At 43.5% G+C, this 18,022-nt stretch overlaps 2 protein-coding genes and 1 pseudogene across 2 annotated transcripts in view; 1 reads left to right on the top strand and 2 right to left on the bottom strand.

Moving 5' to 3' along the window:
• The window catches only part of LOC122680102 (apolipoprotein L3-like), an 89,620-nt gene that overhangs the window by 38,725 nt on the left and 32,873 nt on the right, over window positions 1-18,022 (top strand). The window lies entirely within an intron of this gene.
• LOC122680078 (apolipoprotein L3-like) overlaps window positions 1-18,022 on the bottom strand; it is a 411,694-nt gene that overhangs the window by 381,667 nt on the left and 12,005 nt on the right. The window lies entirely within an intron of this gene.
• LOC122679980 lies at window positions 2,946-3,902 on the bottom strand (annotated as a pseudogene).

Here is an 18,022-nt window from a genome sequence, read left to right as displayed (position 1 = left end):
AGTGCAGGAGGCCCAGGTTCGACCCCTGGTCAGGGAGCTAGATCCCACATGCTACAACTAAGACCCAGAGCAGCCAAATAAATAAATAAATAAAATTAAAAAAAAAAAAAATCCCTCTAGGTGTACTGCATGGTAGAATGAAGAAATCACAGGAGTTTAAAATAAGGAGGATTCAAGTCTCAGGTCTCAGTAGAGTAGTTGACCAAGAAGTGTCTGACACTTGACCTTGGATTCCACCTCTGAGCTTTCTGCTCACTGGCCTTGGGCTGTCCCTTATCCTGGCTGAGTCTCACTTTCCTCATCTGTGAAATAAGAATAATGCATCTGTGTGTGCATGTACCAGGAAACACATCTTACATCGTGACCCAGCCCCACCCTCCATATATTGTATGTATATTTTCCAGTTGCCTATGTCTTACCTACAATTCCATGACCTCTGGGCTTCCCTGGTGGCTCAGACGGTAAAAGAATCTGCCTGCAATGCAGGAGACCCAGGTTTGATTCCTGAAGAAAGAAGTTGCAACCCACTCCCGTGTTCTTGCCAGTGGAATTTCATGCATAGAGGAGACTTGCGGGCTACTGTCCATGGGTTCACAAAGAGTTGGACAGGTCTGAGCAACTAACGCTGAACAATTCCATAACCTCTAGATCCCTGAAATCACACAGGGATTTTGGTAACTCATTTGAGCAGTGATCTTGCTCTGTACTGATCTGAGGCTATTTATTGTCATTACATTCTTTATCACATTTAATGTGAATATTCTTTTGTTTCACTGCCAAAACATGAAAGCAGTCATTTATAGGGTGCTGCCAGTCTCTGCCACAAGTAGTAACTAACAAAACACATCCCTTGTATTCCTTCTCTTTGTGTGTGTGTGCGCTCAGTTGCTCAGTTGTGTCCGAATCTTTATGGCCTCGTGGGCTGTTGTCTGCCTGGCTCCTCTGTTCTTGGGGTTTTCCAGGCAAGAATGCTGGAGTGGGTTGCCGTCTCCTACTCCAGGGGATGTTTCCGACCCAAGGATCGAACACATGACTCTTGCATCTCCTGCACTGACAGGCGAATTTTTACCACTGCATCTCCTGGGAAGCCCTCCTTCTCTTTCTGAAGGTTTAAAATTGTAGATTCTTGAAGACACCTAAATCCCAGGATTGGATAATTATTTCTGGAGCTTTGGAAGTCCAAGATCAAGGTATTGGTGGTTTCTGATGAGACCTCTCCCTTTTTTGTAAATTCTAACTGCCTTCTCTCTCTGTCCTCACATGGCCTTTTCTCTGGGGGAGAGGGAAGGAATAGAGAGAGAATCTGGTGTCTTCTTTTCTAATAAAGACATTCAACTTATTGGATTAGGGCCCCACACTTATGACCTCATTTTACCTTAATTACCTTCTTAAAGGTCCAGTCTTCAAATAAAGTCACTGAAAGGTCGGGGCATGCCCCCAGGAAAAGTGCTGCAAGGCAAATTCTGGAGGCTGGCTAAACTTCCAGGGGCTGGCCCCCTGCAGCCTGGTCCAATCAGGTACCAACATAGAGCCCTCGGACACTGACCACCGCTGTAGACCGCGCTTTCTTCCTTATATGAAAAGACCTCGCCTGGATGCCGGCCCTGAATATAAAACCCCTCCCCACCCCTCATACCTCGCAGACTCCCTTTGTCTCCTCACTCACCCGCCCCCGGGAGTTCTGCCCGAGAGCGACGCTCAATAAAAGGCCTTTACTACCGGTCATTAGAGGCAGCGTTTTCTAACAGTCACCAGGGGGTTAAATCTTCAACATATGAATTGGGGGGTAAGGGGGAAATAGTTCTATCCATAACCCCAGGTGACTCTCCCAAGAGTGCCCAGGTGATTACTGCTCAAGAAAATGAATTTTAACTAATTTATACTAAATGCCATTTTTTTAATGGGCTGTAGAATTTATTGCACATACCATGTTATGATAACAAAAGCAGGTCATCCTTAAGGCATCAGGTTTGTTTATTAATTTAAACAAAAACATATGATCCCTGTCACACAAAGAGATCATTTTAAATTTACTTGGACGTTGAACCAATCAATACACATATATTTGGAAACCATGCACCTGACGTGCTAAGTCCTTTCAGTCAGGTCTCACTCTCTGTGACCCCGTGGACTACAACCCACCAGGCTCCTCTGTCCATGGAATTCTCCAGGCAAGAATACTGGAGTGGGTTGCCATTCCCTTCTCCATGGGATCTTCCCAACCCAGGGATCAAACCCCCATCTCCTACACCTTCTGCATTGTCAGGCAGGTTCTTTACCACTAGCACCACCTGGGAAGCCCAACTGTGCTCCTAGTATCATATCATACCAGAGATAAGGCTGCTGTCCTCACAGAGTACATGGATCACTGGTAGTCAATCCTTAACATACTGAATAGCATAAAATATGGGGAATATTGGAAAGCTAACAGATTTCTCTGAACCTTGTTTATCTTGCCCATCTTGTAGATCTAGATGAGATTAGTTTGGAAAAGAGGACTTGTTTAGTTCAGAGAATTGTCAAAGGCTCCAATATAGTTGTGGGCTAATCAGAGACTAAAGAAAGTTTATAAGGAGAAGTAGGCTTGGAAACCAAGCAGTCCTCTTTTGAATTAGCATGTTTTAGTCAAAGGTATGCAATTAATGATAAGCATCAATTATTAATTTCTGTAATGTCCTCCAATGCCAAGTGACCACTAGCATCCTATTTCCCATTATGATAATTCCTTGATGAGAGGTAGAAGGCATAAAGAATATTGCCAGCTATAAAATAAACTACACTCCAATGCCTATGATTGCTAAAAAGAAATATTTTTTTTAAATAGAAGAAACTCACTGAATCAAATGATTGCTAAGCAGAGCAAACACAGTGTACTCAAAATTGAGGTAAGAAATCTCTAATTACATAGAAAATCAATACAAGGATTAATCACTTGAAGAGAAGATTCATTTTTCCATAGCCCCACAGCTATGAATGATATCTTCATGAGCCTGGGCTGCCTTTTCCAGTGAATACCGGGGACCTATTACTGGTCTCAACCAACCAATTTCCAGTCCAGCTTGGAGGGCTGCTGCAAACTGCTTAAATGCCTCCTTGGGGAATGAATGGAGAGCTACTTCTTTTGTGCTAGATTCTTTGTCATGGATCCTATGGGTTTATTTCAATAGGACCTCTGCGGCCAACAACTATTCTTCGTCCTCCACGTGACAAAAAACTCAAATCATCGCTAAGATTGACATTAGCAAACATTTCAATAATCATATCAACTTTTTCTCACCAACAGATTTCTTAATTTTATCAATATAATTAGCTTCTTTGTGATTAAACACTTCATGGGCTCCATTTTGGAAAGCAATCTTTTGTCCTTTCTTAGTAGTAGCTGTGTCCAAAATCTTTAAGCCATAAGCTCTAACCATTTGGCATGTTGCTCTTCCAGCTCCTCCACTAGACCCAGAACACTTCCTCCAGCTTTCACGGACACTGTGCAGCAGACTCGATAAGCAGTAAAACATGAGATGCTGATGGCAGCTCCTTGTTTAAAGTCCAGTTTTTTGGGGACACGCGTGAACAGTGTGATGGGTGGCCAGAGCAAACTCGGTGTAGCCCCCAGGGATCATCCTGGTAGTGAATGTCACCTTTCTTGAAAGCAGATATGTTATCTCCAGCAGCTTCTACTATCCCAGCCACATCTCAGCTAGGAGTATAAGGTAGAAGTGGTTTTATACTGTGAGTGCCAGAGCGGATATATGCGTCCACTGGGTTTACACCACATGCTTGGACTTTGTTAGAACCTGGTGGTCTTTCAGAATTGGTACAGCAATATCCAACTGGAGTTTTAGCACTTCGGGTCCACCAAATTACAAAACTCAAATAGCTCTTACCAACTTCTGTCCTGTCACCATAGTGATCTAGATACCTGTTCTAGGCTGGAAAATCAAAATCTGCAAGCCCAGATTCCACAGAGTTTAAAAAAAAAAAAAAAAAGCTACTCAATACCATTTATTATCCACCACACATTTTTCTGGGCTTTCCCAGTGACTCAGAGACTAAAGAATCTGCCTGCAACACAGGAGACCTGGATTTGATCCCTGGGTCAGAAAGATCCCCTGGAGGAGGGAATGGCTACCCACTCCAGTACTTTTGCCTGAAGAATTCCATGGACAGAGGAGCCTGGCGGGCTATAGTCCATGGGGTCGCAAAAAGTCAATGAGCATTGAGCGACAAATGCTTTCCCTTTTTCACCTCACAAGTTCTAAACTTATTCCCTTTCTTTTCATCTAGATATTGAGGTCTTTTTGGAGGATGTTGTTGACTGTCTCTGGGCCATACTGACCAGGGAGGAACTGCTTCTCCTGCTGACTGAATTCATGAGGAAAATTGAGGCGAAGGCTGGTTTGTCCAGGTAACCTGCACAGGTGTATCAGGAAGGTCACCCACACCCCCAGCACCAGGCTAGTTTCCTCCTGGCCAGCACACCTCCTCCAAGCAGGACCCTATGGAGGGGGCTGAGGATGTTCCTTCTCAACATTTCATGAGGAATGTTTCCTCCAAGTCATCTGCTGGCGGTGAACAACCTTGAATTGAGAAAAGATGAAACCTGCAAGAAAGGAGCAGGTTATGTGATCTTGGACATGTTACTGAACTCTCTTTGCTTTACTTTCTTCATCTGTCCAGTTAACCTGTGAGGACACTGAGATTATGCATGCAAAGAGCTTCCCATAATGACTGACACAGAGTAGGTGTTCAGTCAATATTAACATTTTAAAAACTTGCTGGGAGGAGACCAGGGCCAAGTGTCTTCTTTCTGGTGATGAGAATCAAGCAGAATTTCCTTTGGGGCAAGTCTGAAAATCCTGACGCCATCGTTTGTATTACTCAGGCTTCTGCCTAGAGCCTTTCTATTCCCCATCTTAGGAATTGTACCAAAAGATTGTACCAAACCAAAGAGCAGGATCCTGCTGGCTCATACAGCAGAGAGGCTAGAGAGGAACTGGAGGAGCTGGTGGGACCCTGGACCTACCGCTGCCCCACTCTGGGGCTCTGGGCTTGTATGTCAGAGTTTCAGACTTGCCTGTGTCCAATGGGAATAGCAGTTCAGTATGATGGACTCTGCTGATAGCCTCAGCGTGAACTGCAGGGTCAGAGATGGGGAACCAAGTGAAATCGTCTCATCCAAAGGCCCAGGGAGGCCTGGACCAGGGTCAGACCCAGGGGTCAGGGTGGAGCAGAGGGTCCAGGTTGGAGACTAGTAGGCAGGCTTGGGCAGCAGGACCAGGACTAGAGTGAGGAGAGCGGGCCCCAAGGACACAGAACTGAAGGGACTGTGACCCTAGCAGAGGTCCCCTGAGTGGGAGGGGGGGGACATTTCTTCCCTCCCTGATGGGATCCCCTCACACTGGGCTAGAGGGCCCTGGATGAATATATCCTCCACACCCAGCCTAGGACCTGGCTTCTCCCTCCATCTGGGACCCTCTTCTAATCTACTTGGAGCCTCCCTGACAGTGGAAGGCTGTGTGGCTCAGTGAGCCCTCCAGGGTCACAGTGAGTGGCTGTGATTGTGTGTCATTTGAGGGGTTGTGGGGAGCCTCGTGCATCCCCACCCAAGAGGAAAACACTTCCTCCACCAGCTATGCAAGTGCCGGTCTCTTCAGGCTCAGCCGTTCAGATGGGTGTTTCCTCAAGTCTCTTGAATCTTTAGAGAATCCACAAAACTGCACATGACCTTGGGGCAGGCTCATGAAGCCACAAATTAACATGAGAGGTCAGGGGTGCTGGGTCAGGAGTCAGTGAGGTGGGCTGCAGAGGTCAAGGGAACCAGCAGCACATCTCCTGATTTCCAGGAAGTTGGGGCAGTGGAGGGGACTCAGGGACCTTCTGCTGGGAAGGTCAAGGGCACAAGGTTTAGAAGACAGCCGATGGCAGACTAAAGGACTGTTAAGGTGCCTTCTAGTTCTGACTTTGGGGTGTTTTTTCTATTTTTACAAATTCTAAGTCACACTGACAGCCAATCTGCAAAAGAGTGAGGGCACAGTGCCCAGGACTATGCTTTCATTTGAACCAATGGCAAATTTAGGGGATCCTCAAAACCACCTTCAGGTTTGAGAATTCCCTATAGAACAGACAGGACACACGGAAAGCCATCATGATCCCAGTACATTACAGGAAACCTATGGGTTTCCATCAGCCACAGGGCAGAGTCCGGGTGGATTTCACACCCAAAGCTTCGATTGTCCCCAGGATGAGTTACTGTTCTGGAACTCAGTGTGTGGCAGGGCACAGGGAACACTGCCTGCAGGCACACTCACACATTTTAAAACAAATTATCTTGAACTCCTTATTGCCAAATTCAGACTGAAATTGAAGAAAGTGGGGAAAACCATTAGACCATTTAGGTATGACCCTAAAAAATTCCTTATACAGTGGAAGTGAGAAATAGATTTAAGGGACTATATCTGATAGACAGAGTGCCTGATGAACTACAGATGGAGGTTGGTGACATTGTACAGGAGACAGGCATCAAGACCACCCCCAAGGAAAAAAATGCAAAAAGGCAAGGTGGCTGTTGAAGAGGCCTTACAAATAGCTGTGAAAAGAAGAGAAGTGAAAAGCAAACGAGAAAAGGAAAGATATTCCCATTTGATGCAGATTTCCAAGGAATAGCAAGGAGAGATAAGAAAGCCTTCCTCAACGATCAGTGCAAAGAAATAGACGAAAATGATATAATGGAAAAGACTAGAGATTTCTTCAAGAAAATTAGAGATACCAAGGGAATATTTCATGCAAAGATGGGCTCAATAAAGGACAGAAATGATATGGACCTAACAGAAGCAGAAGATATGAAGAAAAAGTGGCAAAAATACACAGAAGAACTGTACAAAAAGATCTTCACAACCCAGATAATCATAATGGTGTGATCACTCAGAGTCAGACATTCTGGAATGTGAAGTCAGGTGGGTCTTAGGAAGCATCACTACAAGCAAAGCTAGTGGAGGTGATGGAATTCCGGTTGAGCTATTTCAAATCCTGAAAGATGATACTCTGAAAGTGCTGCACTCAATATGTCAGCAAATTTGGAAAACTCAGCAGTGGCAACAGGACTGGAAATGGTCAGTTTTCATTCCAATCCCAAAGAAAGGCAATGCCAAAGAATGCTCAAACTAAAGCACTATTGCATTCATCTCACATGCTAGTAAAGTAATGCTCAAAATTCTCCAAGCCAGGCTACAGCAATACATGAACCATGAACTTCCAGATTCAAGCTGGTTTTAGAAAAGGGAGAGGAACAAGTGATGAAATTGCCAACATTCACTGGATCATCGAAAAGCAAGAGAGTTCCAAAAAAAAACATCTATTTCTGCTTTATTGACTATGCCAACGCCTTTGACTGTATGGATCACAATCAACTGTGGAAAATTCTGAAAGAGGTGGGAATACCAGACCACCAGACCTGCCTCTTGAGAAATCTGTATGCAGGTCAGGAAGCAACAGTTAGAACTGAACATGGAACAACAGACTGGTTCCAGATAGGAAAAGGAGTATGTCAAGGCTGTATATTGTCACCCTGCTTATTTAACTTATATGCAGAGTACATCATGAGAAACACTGGGCTGGAGGAAGCACAAGCTGGAATCAAGATTGCTGGGAGAAATATCAATAACCTCAGATATGCAGATGATACCACCCTTATGACGGAAAATGAAGAAGAACCAAAGAGCCTCTTGATGAAAGTGAAAGAGGAGAGTGAAAAAGTTGGCTTAAAGCTCAACATTCAGAAAATTAACATCATGACATCCAGTCCCATCACTTCATGGCAGATTGATGGGGAAACAGTAAACAGTGGCTGACTTTGTTTTTCTGGGCTCTAAAATCACTGCAGATGGTGATTGCAGTCATGCAATTAAAAGACACTTACTCCTTGGAAGGAAAGGTATGACCAACCTAGACAGCATATTAAAAAGCAGAGACATTACTTTGCCAACAAAGGTCCATCTAGTCAAAGCTATGGTTTTTCCAGTGCTCAAGTATGGATGGGAGATTTGGACTATAAAGAAGTCTGAGCACTGAAGAATTGATGCTTTTGAACTGTGGTGTTGGAGAAGACTCTTGATAGTCCCTTGGACTGCAAGGAGAAACAACCAGTCCATCCTAAAGGAGATCAGTCCTGGATGTTCATCGGAAGGACTGATGTTGAAGCTGAAACTCCAATAATTTGGTCACCTCATGCGAAAAGCTGACTATTTGAAAGGACCCTGATGCTGGGAAAGATTGAGGACAGGAGAAGAAGGGGATGACAGAGGATGAGATGGTAGGATTGCATTACTGACTCAATGGACATGAGTTTAGGTAAACTCCAGGAGTTGGTGATGGACAGGGAAGCCTGGCATGCTGCGGTCCATGGGGTAACAAAGTCGGACATGACTGAGCAACTGAACTGAACTGAACTGAATGTTAGTTAATCAGATGGCCTAGGAAGAAGTTGGTGCATTGTGAAGTATTACTGAAATGGAACAGGACCCTATAGTCCTTGCCTCATACTCCCCGTCCCCCCACCCCTCTATTTCTTTGCATTGATCACTGAAGAAGGCTTTCTTATCTCTGCTTGCTATTCTTTGGAGCAGTCATTGAAATGGGTTTATCTTTCCTTTTCTCCTTTGCTTTTCTCTTCTCTTCTTTTCACAGCTATTTGTAAGGCCTCCTCAGAGAGCCATTTGATGGCAAAAGTGAAGAAGAAATAAAGAGCCTCTGATGAAAGTGAAAGAGGAGAGTGAAAAAGTTGGCTTAAAGCTCAACATTCAGAAAACTAAGATCATGGCATCGGTCCGATCGCTTCATGGCAAATACATGGGGAAACAGTGGAAACAGTGGCTGACTTTATTTTTCTGGGCTCCAAAATCACTGCAGATGGTGACTGCAGCCATGAAATTAAAAGACGCTTACTCCTTGGAAGGAAAGGTATGACCAACCTAGACAGCATATTAAAAAGCAGAGACATTACTTTGCCAACAAATGTCCATCTAGTCAAGGCTATGGTTTTTCCAGTGCTCATGTATGGATGGGAGAGTTGGACTATAACGAAGTCTGAGCACCGAAGAATTGATGCTTTTGAACTGTGGTGTTGGAGAAGACTCTTGATAGTCCCTTGGACTACAAGGAGAAACAACCAGTCCATCCTAAAGGAGATCAGTCCTGGGTGTTCATTGGAAGGACTGATGTTGAAGCTAAACTCCAATACTGTGGCCACCTCATGCGAAGAGTTGACTCATTGGAAAAGACCCTGATGCTGGGAAAGATTGAGGGCAGGAGGAGAAGGGGACGACAGAGGATGACATGGTAGGATGGCATCACCAACTCAATGGACATGGGTTTGGGTGAATTCCGGGAGTTGGTGATGGATAGGGAGGCCTGGCGTGCTGCAGTTCATGAGGTCGCAAAGAGTTGGACACGACTGAGCGACTCAACAGAACTGAACTGAATAGGTTCATTTTTACTCTTTTTTTTTTTTTTTTTTTGGCCATGCCAAGTGGAACTGTGGGATCTCAGTTCCCTGGCCAGGGAATGAATGTGGTCACAGCAGTAAAAGTGCAAATCCTAGCCACTAGACTACCAGGGAACTCCCTGCACTGTTTTTTAGATTCTACATTTAAGTGATAGTATGTATTTTACTTTTCTGTCTCACTTGCTTTACTTATTATCTCTGGATCCATATATGTTGCTGCAAATGACATTATTTCATTCTTTTTTATGGCTGAGTAATATGCCACTGTGTATATGTATCACAATATCTTAATCTCTTCATTTGTTGGTAGACGTTAAGGTTACCTCCTTGTTTTGGCTATTGTAAGTAGTGCTACTATGAATATTGGAGTGCATGTATCTTTTTGAGTTGAAGCTTTTGTCTTTTCCAGATATATGCCCTGAAATGGGATTGCTAGATCACATGATAGCTCTAGTTTTAGTTTTTAAGGAAATTCCATATTGTTTTCTATACCGGCTTCCCCAATTTACATTCTCACCTTCTGTAGAAGACTTCTCTTACTGCATGTCTTCTCCAACATTGATTATTTGTAAATTTTCAGATGATGATGCCCCTTCTGATTGGTATGCAGTGATAGACACCTTATTATAGTTTTGATTAGCATTCTCTAATAATTAACAATGTTGAGCATCTTTACATATGCCTGTTGGCCATCTTACATCTTCTTTGAAGAAATGTCTATGTAGGTCTCCAAGTAGTGACATTTTTTTTTTAACTTTTAAAAATTTATTTATTATTAATTGAAGCATAAAGGCTTTACAGAATTGTGTTGGTTCCTGCCAAACATCAACATGAATCAGCCATAGGTATACATATGTCCCCTCCCTCCTGAACCTCCCTCCCACCTCTCTAGGTTATTACAGAGCCCCACTTTGATTTCCTTGAGTCAGACAGCAAATTCCATTGGCTGTCTATTTTACATATGGCAAGGTAAGTTTCCATGTTACTCTCTCCATACATCCCACCCTCTCGTTCCTCCCCCACACCCCGTGTCCATACGTCTGTTCTCTACATCTGTGTCTCCATTGCTGCCCTACAAATAATTTCATAGAACCATCTTTCTAGATTTCATATATATGAATTCGTATATGCTATTTGTTTTTCTCTTTCTGACTTACTTTACTCTGTATAATAGGTTCTATGTTCAACCACCTCAATAGAACTGACTCAAATGTGTATCTTTTTATGGCTAAGTAATATTCCATTACTCAGTGCTCCACGGGAAAAGGGAGTGGCAAACCACTTCAGTATTCTTGCCTTGAGAACCCCATGAGCAGTAAGAAAAGGCAAAAAGATCTGCCACTGAAAGATGAACTCCCCAGTTCATCTTATGGGTAGGTGCCCAATATGCTACTGGAGAATACCGGAGACATAGCTCCAAAAGGAATGAAGCGGCTGAGCCAAAGCGGAAACAAGTGTGGATGTGTCTGGTGGTAAAACTCAAGTTCGATTCTGAAAAGAACAATATTGCATAGGAACTGGGAATGTTAGGTCCATGAATCAAGGTAAATTGGAAGTGGTCAAACAGGAGATGGCAAGAGTGAACATTGACATTTTAGGAATCAGTGAAATAAAATGAACCAGAACGGGGAAATTTAATTCAGATGACCATTATATCTACTACTGTGGGCAAAAATTCCTTAGAAGAAATGGAGTAACCCTCATGAACAACAAAAGAGTCTGAAATGCGGTCCTTTTGTGCAGTCTCAAAAATGACAGAAAGATCTCAGGTTGTCTCCAAGGCAAACCATTCAATATCACAGTAATCAAGTCTATACCCAAACCACTAATGCTGAAGAAGCTGAAGGTGAACGGTTCTATGAAGACCTACAAGACCTTCCAGAACTAACACCCAAAAAAGATGTCCTTTTCATCATAGGGGACTGGAATGCAAAAGTAGGAAGTCAAGAGATAACCTGGAGTAACAGACAAGTTTGGCCTTAGAGTACAAAATAAAGCAGGGCAAAGGATAATGAAGTTCTGTCAAGAGAATGCATTGGTCATAGCAAACACCCTCTTCCAAAAACACAAGAGATGAGTACACATGGACATCACCAGATGGTCAATACCGAAATGAGATTGATTATATTCTTTGCAGCCAAAGATGAAGAAGCTCTATAGAGTCAGCAAAAAGAAGACCAGGAGCTGACTGTGGCTCAGATCATGAATTCCTTCCTGCAAAATTCAGACTTAAATTGGGGAAAGAAGGGAAAACCACTAGACCATCAAGGTATGACCTAAATCAAATCCCTTATGATTATACAGTGGAAGTGACAAATAGAGTCAAGAGATGAGATCTGATAGACAGAGTGCTTGAATAACTATGGACAGAGGTTCTTGACATTGTACAGGATGTGGTTATCAAAATCATCCCCAAGAAAAAGAACTGCAAAAAGGCAAAATGGTTATCTGAGGAGGCCTTACAAATAGCTGAGAAAAGAAGAGAAGCAAAAGGCAAAGGAGAGAAGGAAGGATATATCCATTTGAATACACAGTTCAAAAAGAATATTAAGGAAAGATCAGAAAACATTCCTACATGATCAATGCAAAGAAATGGAAGAAAGCAATAAAATGGGAAAGACTAGAAATCTCTTCAAGAACATTAGAGACAACAAGGGAACATTTCATGCAAAGATGGGCAGAATAAAAGACAGAAATGGTATGGACTTAACAGAAGCAGAAAATATTAAGAAGAGATGGCAAGAATACACAGAAGAACTGTATGAAAAAGATCTTAATGACCCAGATAACCATGATGGTGTGATCACTGGACTAGAGCCAGACATCCTGGAGTGTGAAGTCAAGTGGGCCTTAGGAAGCATCACTTCGAACACAGCTAGTGGAGGTGATGGAATTCCAGTTCAGCTTTCAAGTCCTGAAAGACGATGCTATGAAAGTGCTGCATTCAATATGCTAGCAAATTTGGAAAACTCAGCAGTGGCCACAGGATTGGAAAAGGTCAGTTTTCATTCCAATCCCAAAGAAAGGCAATTCCAAAGAATGCTCAAACTCCCGCACAATTGCACTCATCTCACACACTAGCAAAGTGAAAGAAAGTGAAGTCGCTCAGTCGTGTCCAACTCCCTGTGACCCCATGGACTGTAGCCTACCACGCTCCTCCATCCATGGAATTTTCCAGGCAAGAGTACTGGAGTGGGTTGCCTTCTCCAGAGGATCTTTCTGAGCAGGGATCGAATCCGGCTCTCCCGCATTGTAGGCAGATGCTTTACCTTCTGAACCACCAGGGAAGCCCTAAAATTCCACAGCCAGGCTTCAACAGTGTGTGAACCATGAACTTTCAGATGTTCAAGCTGGATTTAGAAAAGGCAGAGGAACCAGAGATCAAATTGTCAGCATCAGTTGGATCATCGAGAAAGCAAGACGGTTCCAGAAAAACATCTACTTCTACTTTACTACTACACCAAAACTGTTGACTGTGTGGATCACAACAAACTGTGGAAAACTCTTCAAGAGATGGGAATACCAGACCACCTTACCTGTCTCCTGAGAAATCTGTACACAGGTCAAGAAGCAACAGTTAGAACCGGAAATGGAACAACAGACTGGTTCCAAAGTGGGAAAGGAGTACATCAAGGCTGTATGGTTTCACCCTACTTATTCAATTTATATGCAGAGTACATCATGCAAAATGCTGGACTGATGAAGCACAAGCTGGAATCAAGATTGCTGGGAGAAATATCAATAACCTCAGATATGCAGATGACACCACCCTTATGGCAGAAAGCGAAGAAGGACTAAAGAGCCTCTTGTGAAAGCAAAAGAGGTGAGTGAAAAATTTGGCTTAAAACTCAATGTTCAGAAAACCAAGACCATGGCATTCAGTCCCATCACTTCATGGAAAATAGATGGGGAACAATGGAAACAGTGACAGACTTTATATTGTTAGGCTCCAAAATCACTGGGAGGGGGGATTCAAGAGAGAGGGAGAGGTTTCCACCTGAAACTAACACATTCCAGGGAGAGGGGACAGCAGCACACTAGGCAGGACTCACTGTGTGGCAGGCACTGGCCCCGGACATGGACACACACACTATCTCACCCTCATGAACACATAGGGAAACATGACCTTACCTTACAGGTAAGGTCAGTTAAGGAGTTCCAGGTCACACAGGTGGGACGTGGCAAAGGCCAGACTGGGGTTTAGTTCAGGGTCCGCTGACCCTCACAGAGCAGCTGGGTGGACAAGGGCAAGAGCTGGAGGAAAGAGCCTCTGTGGTGACGCCCCAGGGCCTGGGAGCAGGAGGAGGCTGAGACCAAGGAGAGAGCAGGAGAAGCTCCTGGGGTGCTGAGAGGCCGCCTTCCCCGCCCCTCCTGGCCTTGGGGACTCAATGTGCTGTCCCCCTCCCCGTCCTGCCCTCACTGTTGAGTCAGGTGCTAGATGACAGTGGGAGAGGAAGTGAGCACCTTGACTGATGCAACTGCCGAGTTTTCCCAATTTGTTGACATATTGAGTGCAGCACTTAGCAGCAGCATCTTTTAGAATTTGATCTAGTGAGAGGGTTAACACTCAGGTAGGAAGGCCAGAGGTCCCCAAGCAGTAGGAGGAAATAAACTGCAAGTGGCAGAAGCTTTTTTTCTTCTTTAACACAAAATTAAAGGAGGCTCCTCTAACCCTGTGTTGAAGGAGGACACTTGGTTGTGAACTCAGTGTCAGAACTTAACCTTGGGCTACTAATGACTCAGCAAACCAAAGCATTCTTCTCATGGAAATGTGTTTCTTAAGCTATGCTAATGAAACTATGTATTTGCTTTGGAATCTGCCTTTCTTCAAATTGATTCGCCCTAAGACTAACCTTTTCTCAAACTTTGAGCTGATAATGACTCAGCATACCAGTATATCTTACTCACGGAAATATTTTCCTTAAGCTATATTAATGAGACTATGTATTTGCTTGGAAACCTGCCTTTCTTCAAGAGGCATGTCAATTGTTTTATGGCTGGAGATGACTCCCCTTGTGCCATTCTATCTCAAAATGCATATTGTGGGGGAGGAGCCTCGTGCAACACTCTCTGTCTGAGGCATTTCTTTTATCTGATAGCAGCTTGCTATCAGGTATATAATGCCCTGCTAAAAACTAGCAAGGGGTCACTCTACCCTTTCTGATGTCTGTGTTAGAAGCTTTCTCTATCCCTTTTACACGTTAATAAAACTTTGCTTGTGTATATACAAAAGCTTCAAGTGATCAAATCTCATCTCTGGCCCTGGATTGAAATCCTCTCCTCCAGAGGCCAAGAAGCTGGGTGTCCTTAAAGGGTCACAGCCTCAACCTTTCAATAGCTCAGCTGGAATTCCACCACCCCCACAAACTTTGTTTGTAATAATGTTTCCTAAGGCCCACTTCACTTCATACTACAGGATGTCCAGCTCTAGGTGAGTGATCAAACCATTGTGGTTATCTGGGTTATTAAGACCTTTTCCTTATAGTTCTTCTGTGTATGCTTGCAACCTCTTCTTAATATCTTCTGCTGCTGTTAGGACCATACCACTTCTGTCCTTTATTGTGCCCATTTTTGCATGAAATATCCTCTTCAGTATCTCTAATTTTCTTGAAGAAATCTCTAGTCTTTCCCATACGATGTTCTCCTCTCCATATATATATATATGTATGTATGTATATATATATATACTTTTTTTTTTTTTTTGCATGGTTTGGTTAAGAAGGCTTTCTTCTCTCTCTTTGCTATTTTTTGGAACTCTGCACTCAGATGGGTGTATCTTTGCTTTTCTCCTTTGTCTTCTGCTTCTCTTCTTTTCACAGCTATTTGTAAGGCCTCCTCAGACAACTAGTTCCCTTTTTTGCATTTCTTTTGCTTGGGGATGGTTTTCATCACTGCCTCCTGTACAATGTTATGAACCTCCATCCATAGCTCTTCAGGCAGTCTGTCTATCAGATCTAACCCCTTGAATCTACTTGTCACTTTCACTGTATATTGTAAGTAAGGGATTTGATTTAGGTCACACCTGAATGGCCTAGTGGTTTTCCCTACTCTCTTCAACTTAAGTCTGAATTTTGCAATAAGGAGCTCATGATCTGAGCCACAGTCAGCTCCAGGTCTTGTTTTTGCTCATTGTATAGAGCTTCTTCATCTTCAGCTGCAAACAATTCAATCAGTCTGATTTCAGTGAAACGTTACCTGTCCTTGGAGGACCAGCTCAAAGCCTTCTTCCTCTACTGCCTTCCCCCACTTCCTCTCCAGGCACCCCTGGAATCTTGCACTTCCCTGGTTGTGACTCTATTTGTGTGAAGTTCTGCAGCTCCCAGCACTGGGCAGGGGTCCTGTCTCTTCTCTTCTCTTCTTCGAGCTCCAGGGCCTCCAGGGCACCCTCCAACCTCCTGAACAAAATCTAGCTAAAACACAAGGTGTGGGACCTGTTACTGTGACAGGAAACAACCAGCTTCTTGAAGACACAGCACAACCCTTGTTTTTCCTATGGTGCAATAATTCCATTTGCTTTCCTTGTCTGTCTGGATGAAAAGCTCTTTCTGACAGCCTCTGCTATCAGATTTCTGAGTATTTCCATTTACAGGCATTCCCCAATTTCCAAAACATTGTTGTAGCTACGCATTCCGGGAAACAAACTCACTCAGAAGGACAATGCACATAGTGGAGTGCAGTTTATTACACTGGTGGGCCCAAGGCAGAGTCTCCTCTTAGCCAAGGACCGTGATCAGTTTTTATGAAAACCTTATAGACCCTAAGTGTACTTGCTCAAACCAACCTCTCCAAATTCCTTAAAACTAGTCTGGACAAGGTAAAAGAGAGATACAATCAAAGTCAACCCATGATTCATGTGTCACAAGACTAGATAAACAGTGGACACTTATCAATAGGCCTGTGGTCATATCCCGATAAACATAATGGAATTTATGACTTTGTTCTTTTACAGAGATAATTACCATATTCTTTTAGGCAACAGAGAGTCCAAGTACAAGTCCTGAGGCTCTTTTATCCGGGGGTCTGGTTTCCCATTGGTATACCACTTCTATAGACACCGGGCACAAAGTTCAGAGTCCATTAGGAGGGTGACCAAGCGTGTAGCCTAATGTTTGCAGCCTGGCCTAAGATGGAGTTTGGCTCTCTCTGTTTCCTCCTTCATTCTCCCCTCTTGATGCTCTTAACTCATATTATGAGCATCATTCATAGGGATATATTGCACCCTGGCTCTCCGACCGCCAATTTGGGAGAATGACATCAACTTTTGGGTTACAAAGTTCATAATACATTGTAAAATTCAGGGTCCACAAAGCAGAACTATCAAGGCACCTATAACAGTGGTATATATAGTTTTCTACCAATCGCCTTCACCCAAGATAGGACCGAAGTCCAGAAAGGAATGTTTTCATTTGACATTGCTTTTACCTGGTTTTTCATGTCATCTAAAGCAGTCGATACATTGCCAGATAAGTCAGGAATGTATACAAAACATTCAACCTTAATTTTAGCACAGGTCCCTCCTTGAGCAGCTGTGAGTATGTCCAAAGCCATTCTATTATAAATTACTGCTTTTCTCATTTGGATTTGCTCTTCATTTAAGGCTTGGATGGCTTTTGTTCTATCTAGGAGGGCCTGTTTTGTGAGATTGGTCAAGGCCTCTACTTTAATCATAATATCCGTTGTCCCTATAGAGGGTACGAATAAGGCAGCAATATACTCATACCATTGAAACACAGATATTGTCCACCTAGCATGTAAATAAAGTAGATTTACTGGGGCTTGTTGTAGGTTAGGCTTTTGTTACACTGGCGTTTATATCAAATGTAACCCCATGACCCAAGTCTATTGACTGTAGGCCTTACATCAAGAGAACAAAGAGAAGTTATGTTTGAAAAGAGAGAGGAACGTCTCTTTTTGTCATCCCAGAAAAGAGCAGAGTGGTTTAAAATCTCCTTGGCAGAGTGGTGACACCCACCAAAGAAGTCCATCCATCATAGACAGAGGTATAGCCCCACATACCCAGCAGTTGGAGGTGTTGTGGAAGTCCACGTAGGAATGTGCCCATGAGATGAAAACATTGTCCTGAGTTGAAACGGAAATTAATTCAACATCACACTGATGAGGCCAAGCAGCAGGAGTTGATTGTGCGGCTTCATCCTGAAGGGGCTCGTCCAGGACCTTCTTTTCCTTCTTAAGGATGGTCTTAGTCTCTCGAGGGTCAGCAGGGTCCCTCTGTGCAGTCCACTCAGTGTTTTCTGGGTCTGTGTGGTAGGCTCTCTTCCCCCTCGTATGATGGATCCAAGGGACAATACTTGCAACTTTAACTGCAGCAGGGGTAGTTAGAATAACATAAGGGCCCTTTCACCAAGGGGCTAGCAAATCATGTTTCCAATCTTTGACCCATACTTGGTCACCAAGTGTAAACTCATGAATCTGTTCCCCAAGGGGGAATGGCACCCTTTCTTGTACAAACTTAGTTACCCGATTATTACCTTACCCAGTTCCATCTGCTGTGAAATCCTATCCCCC

This window comes from Cervus elaphus, chromosome 22 (genome assembly GCF_910594005.1).
Source record: "Cervus elaphus chromosome 22, mCerEla1.1, whole genome shotgun sequence".
Lineage (NCBI taxonomy): Eukaryota > Metazoa > Chordata > Mammalia > Artiodactyla > Cervidae > Cervus > Cervus elaphus.
The sequence above is the reverse complement of the archived record's forward strand: the minus strand, read 5'-3'. Positions and strand labels throughout refer to the sequence as shown.